The following is a 10,963-nucleotide window of genomic DNA, read 5'->3' on the forward strand; positions in this document are numbered from 1 at the left end:
ATGGCTTCAAGTCTGCTTATTACCAGGTTTGCAGTTCACTTACCTGAGGAGTCTCAAGTATCTTTGATTATTGATTGGGTTGTGGGTTGGGCTCACTACATGGCTGTTCATTAATCTCTCAGGGCTCTAGGCTTCAGCATGGTTTCCACACAGCAATCCTTTCCTAGCTTCTGAATTTAGACAAAGGAAGGCTTCCTGGGTTGGGAAGCTTTTCCCTAGAAATAACATGTAGTCCATCATTTTGGATTGGATGTCAATTCCTCCTGGTTTATCCCTGCCCCTTTTTATGACCTTGTCCTACAGTTTCTCTGCAGTTGTTTTCTCTTTTCACACCATATCCGTGATTCTAGCACTAAAGGGAGCTGTACATTTGGAACCAAAGATCAGAACACACATTTCAGCAAATGTTTTGGCACATGTTGAGACAATGGCACAGATTTTGAAATTTGTGCTGACCCAGAAACTGACCTCCTTCTCCACCTCAGCAGGACCAGAGGGAAATTCCAAATGCCCTTCTTTTCTCTGTGCAGTGATGGCCACCTGCCTCCACCTTCCTGTGTTTCTGATCTCTTGGCATCAAAGTTATCCCACAGATTGCAGGTCCTCAAACCTGGCTATACTTTATAGTTAACTGGAGAACTTTTAAAACATACCATTCCCTGGGCCCTATTTCAGTCCTGTTTAATAAGAATCTTGGTGGGAAGAGGGTCCATATTTCAGTCTTTTAAAATTATTTTAGTGTGCACCTAGGTTCTAGACCAACCCCAGTAACCCACAAATAAGTCTATATTTCTTCTCCTTGCTGATCCTAGTACTCCAAATCCAGTAGTTCAACTTATATGGGTAAAACTGCCTTCCAAATCCGCCTCTTGCTCATCCTCACCATCTGCCTTAGAACTTTCCTGGCTAGGGAAGGGGATCAGACTGTGCCACCTCAAATTGTGCCACTTTGATGTAAAAGACTATTTTCAGCTAAAGATATCTGAGATTCAACAAATGCAGAAACAAAGCCTTCTTGGAGTTTTCCTTACCTATCTAAAAGCAGCAACTTCTGTAAAAAAAAAAAAGACGGCCGTGAATTATTCTGCAGAGTGAATCTAGAAGGGAGAATGAGGAAAAAAAAAAAAAAAAACTATCCCAAATCCCTTCTCTAGTGAAATTTTATGGACTTGGAAGGAGGTAAAAGACCACTCACATCTGAGTAGATAAACATCACCAACTTTCTTATCTTGTTTGTTCTCCTGAAAACTCATTTATCTTTCCCAAAAGTCGTGTGTTCTTCCATAAGCACCTTTAGCCTCCTCCCCTTTACCTGTTAAGATTGTATAAAAGCCATAATTCTAACCTTCCCTTAGAGTTACTCCTCACTAAGCCCTTTTGCACGTAAAAATGTTACACCTGTAAATAAACCCTGTTTTTTCCTGGGAATCTGTCTTTTGTTAGTATAATTTGCAGAGACCATGAGCTGAACCTAAGAGGGAGAAGAGAAAGTTTTTCCTTTCCTACATGGAGACCTCCAAGTAACTTTCATTTTTTCTGATATTCTCTTTTCTCATTTATCAGAGTGATTTTTCTAGAACATGAATATACTCATGCCGCCCACTCTCTTTCTTAACATTCTTTAATAATTTTTCAGGATTTCAGGACAAAACCATTTCATGACCACTACCTGCCTCTCTATTTTCACACTGTCACCCTACTCCTATCCCCCTGTACTCCATAAATCAAATGACTGGCTTTCTCTGTCTTCATGCCTTTGCTCCTCCAATTCTCCACTGCCATGGCTCTTAAGCTAAGAGCTGCAGTCCTTCCTCAGGCTGAGATAAAGTCCTTTTCTCTACATAAACTCCATTTCTCTTTAGACTTGTGCCTAACTATTCAGGTATTACCACACTGAGTAGATTCTCAGTCCCATACTGTGAATCTCACTTATATTTATACCTGGGAGCCTAATTCTGTGCCAGGCACAATAGTCCATGTTTGATAATGAGTATCAATGTGTGGAAGACTGAAGAAAGAAATGGGCCTGTTAAATGGTAGCATGCCATCTCTAGCATTTTCTTCATTGAGAACTTCTCCATGTCCTTTCAAAATTAACAGAAAATGTGTTGCTGTAGAAATAACAACTTCAAGATGGCAAGATATTAATAATGATGCTTATCTGAGCCAAAGTTAAATTTGACACAGGCATATACCATTTTGTAAGACTCATATAGGGAAGTGAGGAAGTGAATGACTTTTATGATTTCTGGGGTAAAATTTTCAGCTGTATAAAGAATAACTATTTGATAGAAGAGAAGAATTTGTAGCTAAGCTTGGCATAAGTGAATCTCAGGGTGAAAATGGCTTCATTCTCAGACCTTGGACCTGTTTTGGATGGATGTTGCTTAGGAAGCTGGCTTTTCCTCAGCCTTAATTTTATATATATATTTAGTTATAGTTGGACAAATACCTTCATTTTATTTATTTATTTATTTTTATGTGGTGCTGAGGATCAACACTGTTCCTTGCACATGCCATCGAGTATTCCCCTGATGAGCCACAACCCCAGCTCCTAGCCTTGAATTTTGATGACTGTAAATGACAACTGTAGTTCTTTTGAGTTTAAAGATTGTTTTGAATGACTTGACCTATAATAATTAATATTCCCTGATTTTTGCTGAGACCCCTTGCTCCAGTGAACTACACACATACCTTTGCCCTCATTGACATGGCAGAAACTTCCTGATGTGGTGTGGGATCATCCAAATCATGTTTCTGGAAAACAGAGAATATTTAAACAATAGACTTGCATTGCCAGTCATCTAGTGTTATGGTTTGGATATGAGGTGCCCCCAAAATCTCACAGGTGAGACAATGCAGGAAGTTTCAGAGGAGAAATGACTTAACTGGATCAGTGAATTAATCCCTAATAGGATTAACTGAGTGGTAACTGGAGGCAGGTGGGGTGTGGCTGGAGGAAGTGGTTAATTGGGGGCGTGGCTGTGGGGTATATATTTTGTATCTGGAGCTGGAGTCTCTCTTGGCTTCCTGATATGAGCTACTTCCCTTTGCCACACTTTCCCGTCACGGAGCCAGCAGTCTACAGATTAAGACCTCTGAAACGGTGAGCCCTCAAATAAATTTTTCCTCCCCCACAGTTGTGCTGGTCAGATCCTTTAGTCATGGCAGCAGAAAAACCTGACTAAAACACCTGGTTTTGCATTTGCCAACAGAATTTTGACTTAAGTTTCTCTTTTCCAGTATTATTTATGTACATTTAAAAATAAGTGATTCTAGAATTATCTGGATGTCAATATTTGATAGGAAACATTGCTTTGTGTAGGAACTATGATTTTAAAATTCTGGAGTCATTTTACTCAGATACATTTATTTCTTTTTTGTTTTGTTTTGTTACTAGAGATTGAATTGATTGACTTAATCACTAAGCTACATTCCCCAGCCCATTTTATTTTTTACTTTGAGACAGGGCCTCGCTGAGTTGCTGGGGATGGCTTTGAACTTGCTGTCCTTCTGCCTCAGTCTCCTGAGCCACTGGAATTACAGGCATGCATTACCATTCCCAGCATGCCCAGATACTTTTTAAAGCAAATATTATTTCAGGCTATGTGTAGCCTAGTTAGGGAAAGAGCAATTTATTATAACCTCATCTGAACACTTACACTTTCTGTTTTAGGGAGGTGTGAGCACACACACACACACACACACACACACACACAGGTTGGTAAATAGTTACCTTGTTATTCTGTTTAGCTCCCAAATGCTGGACTTCCCCTTTTTATTTTCCAGGGTGTGGTCTATATAAGTAATGATGTTAAGTTGAGTTGTTGGGGCAAAAGCTGCCTCTATACATATTTTAAGTTTGGTCTAAAGGTTTCTCCATACAGAGTGAATGGCAATATAACTTGATATGTAAACAGAATGCAACCTATTATGGTGACAAAGTACTGAGTCTTAGCCAATACAAATGGTCAATGGTTAAAGCCATGTTCCAAGGAGACAGACAGGAGCTGTAGCCAATCAAGTTATCTCTATAACACTTTGATTTTATATAACTCACTTTCTTTTTTGTGGCTATAATTATAACTTGCCCATGAGGTAGGAAAGAACATTCTGGCCTGGATTACTGCCAGATTCTAGAATTGCAAATAAAGCCAATTAAGATTTGCAAAATTAGATTTGTTGTAATTTTCTCTTTTAACAATAGAAATATAGAATTGGAAGGGAAATATTAAATGAGATCTTTGAAGCTAATCTTTGAGGCTCAGTTCAGAAATCATTTCCTTAACAGCTTGGGCAGGGGCTTTATTGCTTGATCATAAACCTTTTAGTGATGGGACCTTGACTACCTTGGACTATGCCCATTTCACTGTTGCTCAGTTTTAAACGTTAGAAATTTTTTTCTTCCCTAGGTGTCAGTAAGAAAATTTGAGTATTTCAGGCCATTATTTGCTTGTGAGCATAGATGGATCAGGACCTAACCTTAAGGTATAGTCCTCTAGCAGAAGAAATGGCTGCTTCCCATCATCACCCCAGGAATTTCCCATAGCAGGGAAGTGTCTCCAGCTGGCTGGGCTGGTGAGGTGAGCTGGGTTTAACAGAGCTGGCTCTATCAGTAACTAAGAAAACAGCAAAGAAACCATGTAGCACATGAACATGAGTCGAGGGCAGGATGGCTTGGTGACCCCAAGTGTCAGCTCCATGCTGGGCAGTGCTGTAAAGAGCAAGAGAGAGAGCACACCTGAAACCTCCCTATTTATTGGGGAGAGGATATTCTATAGAATATTCCACCCAAATAAGGCAAGGGTTAGGGTTTCAAAGGGTGGAGTCTTGCTTGGTGATGTTTTGTGGTCAGCAGATTGATTGACATCTTGGCAAGTCACACCTGTCACAGGTGCTATGTGGGATCACAGGCAGAGCGAGAGGAAAGGCACATTTGTGTCGCACAGCCCGATCAGTGTGTAATGCCAGACCAGTCCCCTCATATGCTCAAATGTGCATAGCTCACACACACAGCCTGTGGATGGCTCGTGATAGGGAAGGAAGACTTGCAGTGGCAAATTTTAGTATGAAAGTATTGAACAACTTGCTCTTTTCTGTAGGGTAAAGAAGGCGGTTTGGCTTGGATGCCAGAGTGTGCAGGCACAGAGAGATTTTCTTTTCCTAGGCAGAAGGGTAGGTGCTTCTGATCATGTGGAGGCAGCTTAGAAGTGAGTCAGAAAACTGTATTGGAGACCTCATGATGAGTATGAAGCAAACCAGGTGACTTCAATTTATGTGTACAGTCATTTTTCCATTGTCTGGATCATATTATGCCTATTGAAAATTATATTGTGTACTTAGTCATGCTGCAGACTTAGGGGAGGATTTATGTTTACCAATAAGGGAAAGGGCCATAGGGGTGAGAACATTGTCCATTCTCTTGGTGGTAATGCCATCAAAGGTGTCTTTCAGCTCCATAGTTTGGGACTTCCTGTCATTTTCCTTTACATATCTTCAAATCTTCCTCATGCTCTGCTCTGTTCCTTTCTTTCTAGTCTCTTGGATGCAGGCAGATCCAACTTTCTTCCTTAACTAGTATTTTCCAGGCTGTGATTTTGAGGTTCTTTGCGGTCCTGGTTAGTAGCATTAAGATGCCTGGTAGATGGTCCACATCCTATATAAAAAATAACTATATGGAACCCATTTATCCTCCAAATGAACAGAAGCAGAACATGCCAATTGAAAGGACTCTGATATTGGAACTATGATGTCATCTCTACCTGTGTCAGGGATACTTCAACATCCCTGCTCACTACCTTGATTTCTGCTAGAATTCGGGCCCTGGAGATCTAGGTCTGCCACAGGTAAGTTGAGCAGTTGACAGGACAATTTTTCAAGGGGAACATGAAGGTTGATCTCAGGACTATATTCTAAGAAAAAAGCTACATTTCTTTTTTCTACTCTAAATCACTGGTAAAGTATTGGCAGCTTTTGAGCTTCTGTGTTTCCAATAATTCTTGGTTTTCAATAATTCTTCCATTAATCTGTATAATTATATTACTGTCAGTACATTAAAACAAACTCTCTGAGGACACAAAACCTTTACCAGGCCTGCTCATGATTGAAATAATTTATCTTTGTTAAATCACAAAACCTTTGTGTTTTCTTCAGAGAAGCTGCTAGAATTTTATTTCTGCATCTAAGCATCTAGTGGCTGATCTGAAAAATGCATCTAAAAAATTTCCAGGGGAAATAAATGAATGCTTCAACCTGGAGGAAATTTCTCAAAAATGTGGAGAAAGAGTGACCAACAAAGGACCATTCCTCTTGTTAAAAAGAAAAGGGAATTGGGACACACAATCAATGTGGCCAGGTTTACAGTGGCATTTATGACGTGAACCTGGGCAAGCTCAGAGCATGCACTGGACAGGTGAGGTGAGGCAGCGGGCTTGTCGGTACTCTGTGAAGCAGAGCAAACACTCTGGCAAATACAGGGGCCTGTCACCTCTGCTCCCAAATAGAATTGATGTCACAGAAGGAAAAACTGTTTGGAGATTTCAACCCCAGACTGCTGATTGCCTTACCCATAATACAACACCTCTGTCAGTGGCTGCAGCCTGGCTTGGCTCTGGAAAATCATGGGAGAGATCAACAGTGTGCTGGATAAGGGCTGATGAGGTTCAGCATCATTCATTCATCATCAGTCACCTAAGTCAGCAACTCGATTTTCCCTCAGCAGAAAGCCAGAGAAACACAATAGTCAGCGTTGAGTTCTTACAGTTGGGGATTAGTTTATAAAGGTTATGTTCGTTTGAGATTTTGGTCATCTGGGATGTGACCACAAGGAAGAAGGGGCTCTCTCATTTTCTCTTTTGGAGGTAGACACACTAGCGTCCTGATAATACTGTGTAGAATTGGTAGGCCATGTATTTTATGTCAACTGATGTCATTGAATGAAAAGCAAAACAGAAGAGAGAGGTGTTTGGTAATTACTTTTCCCTTCTATTGTCCAGTCTGGAAATATGAAATCATCAGAAACCTTCAACACAGCTCCAAATGTTGCATTGCTCTTTTTGACACACAAAGCTTGATCTCTCTCAAAAGGTTAGAGCATCAGCACCAGCCCATACTCCAAGTATGTGAAAGGGAATGGGCACAAGGTATGGAACATATACATTTACATATGAATTTTTTGTGTGTACATTTGCTCCATGGGATCATTAATGACTCTTGAGGAATAACTTATCGGTGATTTTTTAGGAAAATTTCTGTGTTGTGTTGACTTTATCATTATATGCCACTTCTGGGGTAAACAAAAATTATTAATTAAACAAAAATGTATTGCATGCTTACCATATTCCAACAATGAATTGGGTACTGGGTATAATGTTGATGCTAATGGAATTTTTTTTTTTAAAAAGCAAAAATTTGGGATATAGGCCTTTTATTAGGCATAATGAAATTCATTTAGACAGTTAACATTATTTTATGTGTGGTGAGACAGGTGTTTGGCAAAAGATGTTTGACTTCTTTTGCTAAGGACATTCAGGGATTTTTATGATTATTTTGTTGTTTGTAGCATGTAGACCTAAAGTGAGGACACCTTATCTATGATGGAATTGCAAACTTTTTTTTTCCCAGGAAATTAAAATCAGGCAGTTCCTATTTGCATTATTTTTAAAGGCTGAGCCTTTCCTATTCTAGAGGAATAGGAAACTGTTTTTTTTTTCCACGATGATTAAGTTGCTTTAATATGACTTTTTATGCTATTCTATAGGAAAATCAACTTTTTGTGTTTGTGCTCAGTTTTATGCACTTTAAATAGTATCGCAATCATCATCTTCAGAGTTAATAATTCTTCTCTATTTTGTTTGAAAAATCCCTGAAAGAATGATGTTTGATCATCAGTAAGGAGTGGCACTAAATAGTCTCCATGTGGGAGGGAGCTTCTGTTTGCCAGGTCATGAGTCAAGTGATGATTTGGTCAAATGTGGAGGGACTTTTTCCATCTATACCAGGTGTTCTAAGGACTGATCCTGTGGAGTCATTAATCATTATCTTTCAGCCACCTGCACAGCCTCCCTATGGCCTCCTCAGGAAAACTCAGGCCAAGGTAGACTTCTGGTAAGGTGCTGATTGCCTTGGTGAAGTTGAGGGATGGAAAGAGGGGAAAGAAGCTGCTCCGATATAAAAACAGGAGATTTGAACAGGACCTAAGCTGGTAGCATAGCTAGTGGTTATCCCTGTTAAAATAAAAATACATATTCATTCCAACTAAAGATTCTTAAAATTCTTAGCAGTTCCATTACTGAGATAAAACTATTATTAATATTTTGGTGTGATATTTCTATATAAAATGTGTCTGAACAGAAATCATCACCAAATAGATGGCAGTTATCTTGCTTGATAGAAAATTAAACTAATTTTCCCCTAACCCTAACACTAGTCCTCAACCTAACCCTATAAACCAGCTTGGTCAATGAATATTTTACAGATCTGATGATTCAATACCTATGAACAATTAATTTTAATTTGGTTGAAGATATATTTTAAATTCATTTAAAAATATACTCACTGGAAAATACTTATGTTTTAACATGTTTCATGAAATGAGTTCTTAAACTTCTCATTTTTAGATCCACCTCTTTGTTATCTAATATAATTTCTAGAAAACATCATCTTGCTTTATAGGTAGTTTTATATAAAGAACATTAAAGCTCTGTTAAACGTCATTGAAAACTTCACCCAACTATATTCAAATAATGTTAAGGTAGCCATTTGGTTTGCAATTTTGCTGTACGTATATATTTGTGATTTGTACAATATAACTGCTTAATTCTGGTTTTTCAATTCATATCCCCAGCCCTTTTTTTAATATTTTATTAGAGGCTCTGACTTGCTGAGTTGCTAAGTGCCTTGCTAAGTTGCTAAGACTGGCTTTGAACTCCAGATCCTCCTGCCACAGCCTCCCAAGCCACTGGGATTGCAGGTGTGCACCACCACGCTGGGCTTCTTTTGTATATTCTAAGAGACACTTTGTAATTTTCTTTTGTTTTGAGACAGGGTCTTCCTGTAGTGTCCAGGCTGGTGTAGTACTCAATGGATCTTTCTGCCTCAACCCCCAATTCATATTTTTAAATAAAATTCTTATCCTGTAAATTTTTAGTATGGCATATTTTCAGAAATTGCCATTTTTTTCTTCCTATCCCTGCTTATATGTATGTTTTCCATGAAATTTTGTTGCCCCTCCCTGTTGTGATGGATTCTATTTCTCCAATGTGAGTCTGGACTTAGCCAGATGACTTGTTTGGGCCAGTGTGTCCTTAGAAACCAAGAAACAAGCTGGGATTGAAATTGGGGTTTACTTTATTGCTGCTCATAGAAGCACTGCAGCTACCATCATGTGAAGAAGCCTGGATGAGTCATGGTGCTTGACTTAGTTGTCTCTATTGACCCCCCTGATGGCCAACTAACTGCCAGATACAAGTGTGAAGCCATCTAGTGTTAGCTGACCACAACACACAGTGAACCCAGTGAAAACAACATGGAGTAGAGATCATCCCTTCTGAGCTCAGCCTAAATCATCATCCCATAGAATCTTGAACAAATCAAATGGTTCCATTCAAACTACTAACATTTGCAGTTATTTGTTACAGAGCAATAGCTAACCAAATTTATTGCCTTTCAGACATTGTTTATTGACTTCCTTTTATGATAAATGAGGATTTGGCTCTCATACACTCCTCTCTCTCTTAAAAGTTCACTTTTCTACACTCCACCTAAAATATTTATATTACAGATCTTGGTTAACCCAAAGTCAGTGATTGCAGTTTTGATTTTTAAATATTGTTTACATCAGAGCCAAATAGACTATTAGAACTTCTTTTTGAATTTTTCTTGGAGATAATTATTGTCTCTTAGAAATTCCCTTAGCTTTCTTTTTATTTCTTCTTCAACAATTTCCTTCAGATCTTTCCACAATAAATGAATAAATATTTTTTACTGATAGTCATGTCAAGCAATACTATAAAGCTATGGTAATCAAATGTACTGGCATAAAAATAGCCATACACAGCAATGAACCAGAAGAAGGAGCCCAGGAAGGAATCAACATTTACAGTCAACTGATCTTTGACAAAGGTGCGAAGGACATGCAATGGAGAAAGGATAGTCTCTTCAGTAAATGTGGCTGGAGAAACTGGATATCCTGCTGCCTAAGGATAAGATCATACCCTGATGTCACACTATGTACAAAAACCAACCCAAATGGGCTAACAGCTTCAAGGTAATACCTGAACCTAAAACTAAAAGAAAAACAGGGATAACGCTTGATTGTTGACTTTGTTCTGGGTAATGACTTTTTTTTTTTTAATATGACTCCAAAAGCATAGGCAATAACAGTAAAAATGGACCAAGGAAATGACAGCAAACAGAAAGCTTCTGCATAATAAAGAAAACATCCAGCAGAATAATATATAGTATGGGAGAAGATATTTAAAAACTATACATCTGATAAAAAACTAATATCTAAAATATATAAGAATTAGTTACAAAGGGATGAAGGACCTAAAGAGATGTTTATTTTTAAAAAGACAATTGGCCAATGTATATATGAAAAAATGCTTAAAATCACTGATCACCAGGGAAATGCAATCTAAGACCACAGTGAGATACTACTAGAACATCTATTATCAATAAAACAAAAGATAACTCTCATTGGCAAAAGTCAGAAACAGAAAAATTGCTCAGTCTTGGTAGGAAAGTAAGTCAGTACATCCACTAAGGAAAAGAGCGTGGGGATTTCTCAAAAAAATAGAAATAAAACTACCATATGATTTAAAAATCTTACTCCAAAAGAAATTAAATCAGTATGTCAAAAACCTATCTGCGAGTTCATCGAAGCACTATTCCCCAAACTCAAGATATGGAATTAATCTAAGTTTCCACCAGCTGAGGAGATCAAGTAAATGTGTACATATTT

The 10,963-nt window shown here is 38.4% G+C and overlaps 1 long non-coding RNA gene across 1 annotated transcript; it reads left to right on the top strand.

Moving 5' to 3' along the window:
• Positions 1 to 3,037: 3,037 nt before the first annotated feature.
• LOC114105014 (uncharacterized) lies at positions 3,038 to 9,105 on the top strand. The gene is made up of 4 exons (XR_003584931.2): positions 3,038 to 3,106; positions 5,706 to 5,846; positions 6,996 to 7,142; positions 9,046 to 9,105. It is a non-coding gene; the product is annotated as an uncharacterized lncRNA (long non-coding RNA).
• The last annotated feature ends 1,858 nt before the right edge of the window (positions 9,106 to 10,963 follow it).

This window comes from Marmota flaviventris, chromosome 13, assembly GCF_047511675.1.
Source record: "Marmota flaviventris isolate mMarFla1 chromosome 13, mMarFla1.hap1, whole genome shotgun sequence".
NCBI classification, from domain to species: Eukaryota; Metazoa; Chordata; class Mammalia; order Rodentia; family Sciuridae; genus Marmota; species Marmota flaviventris.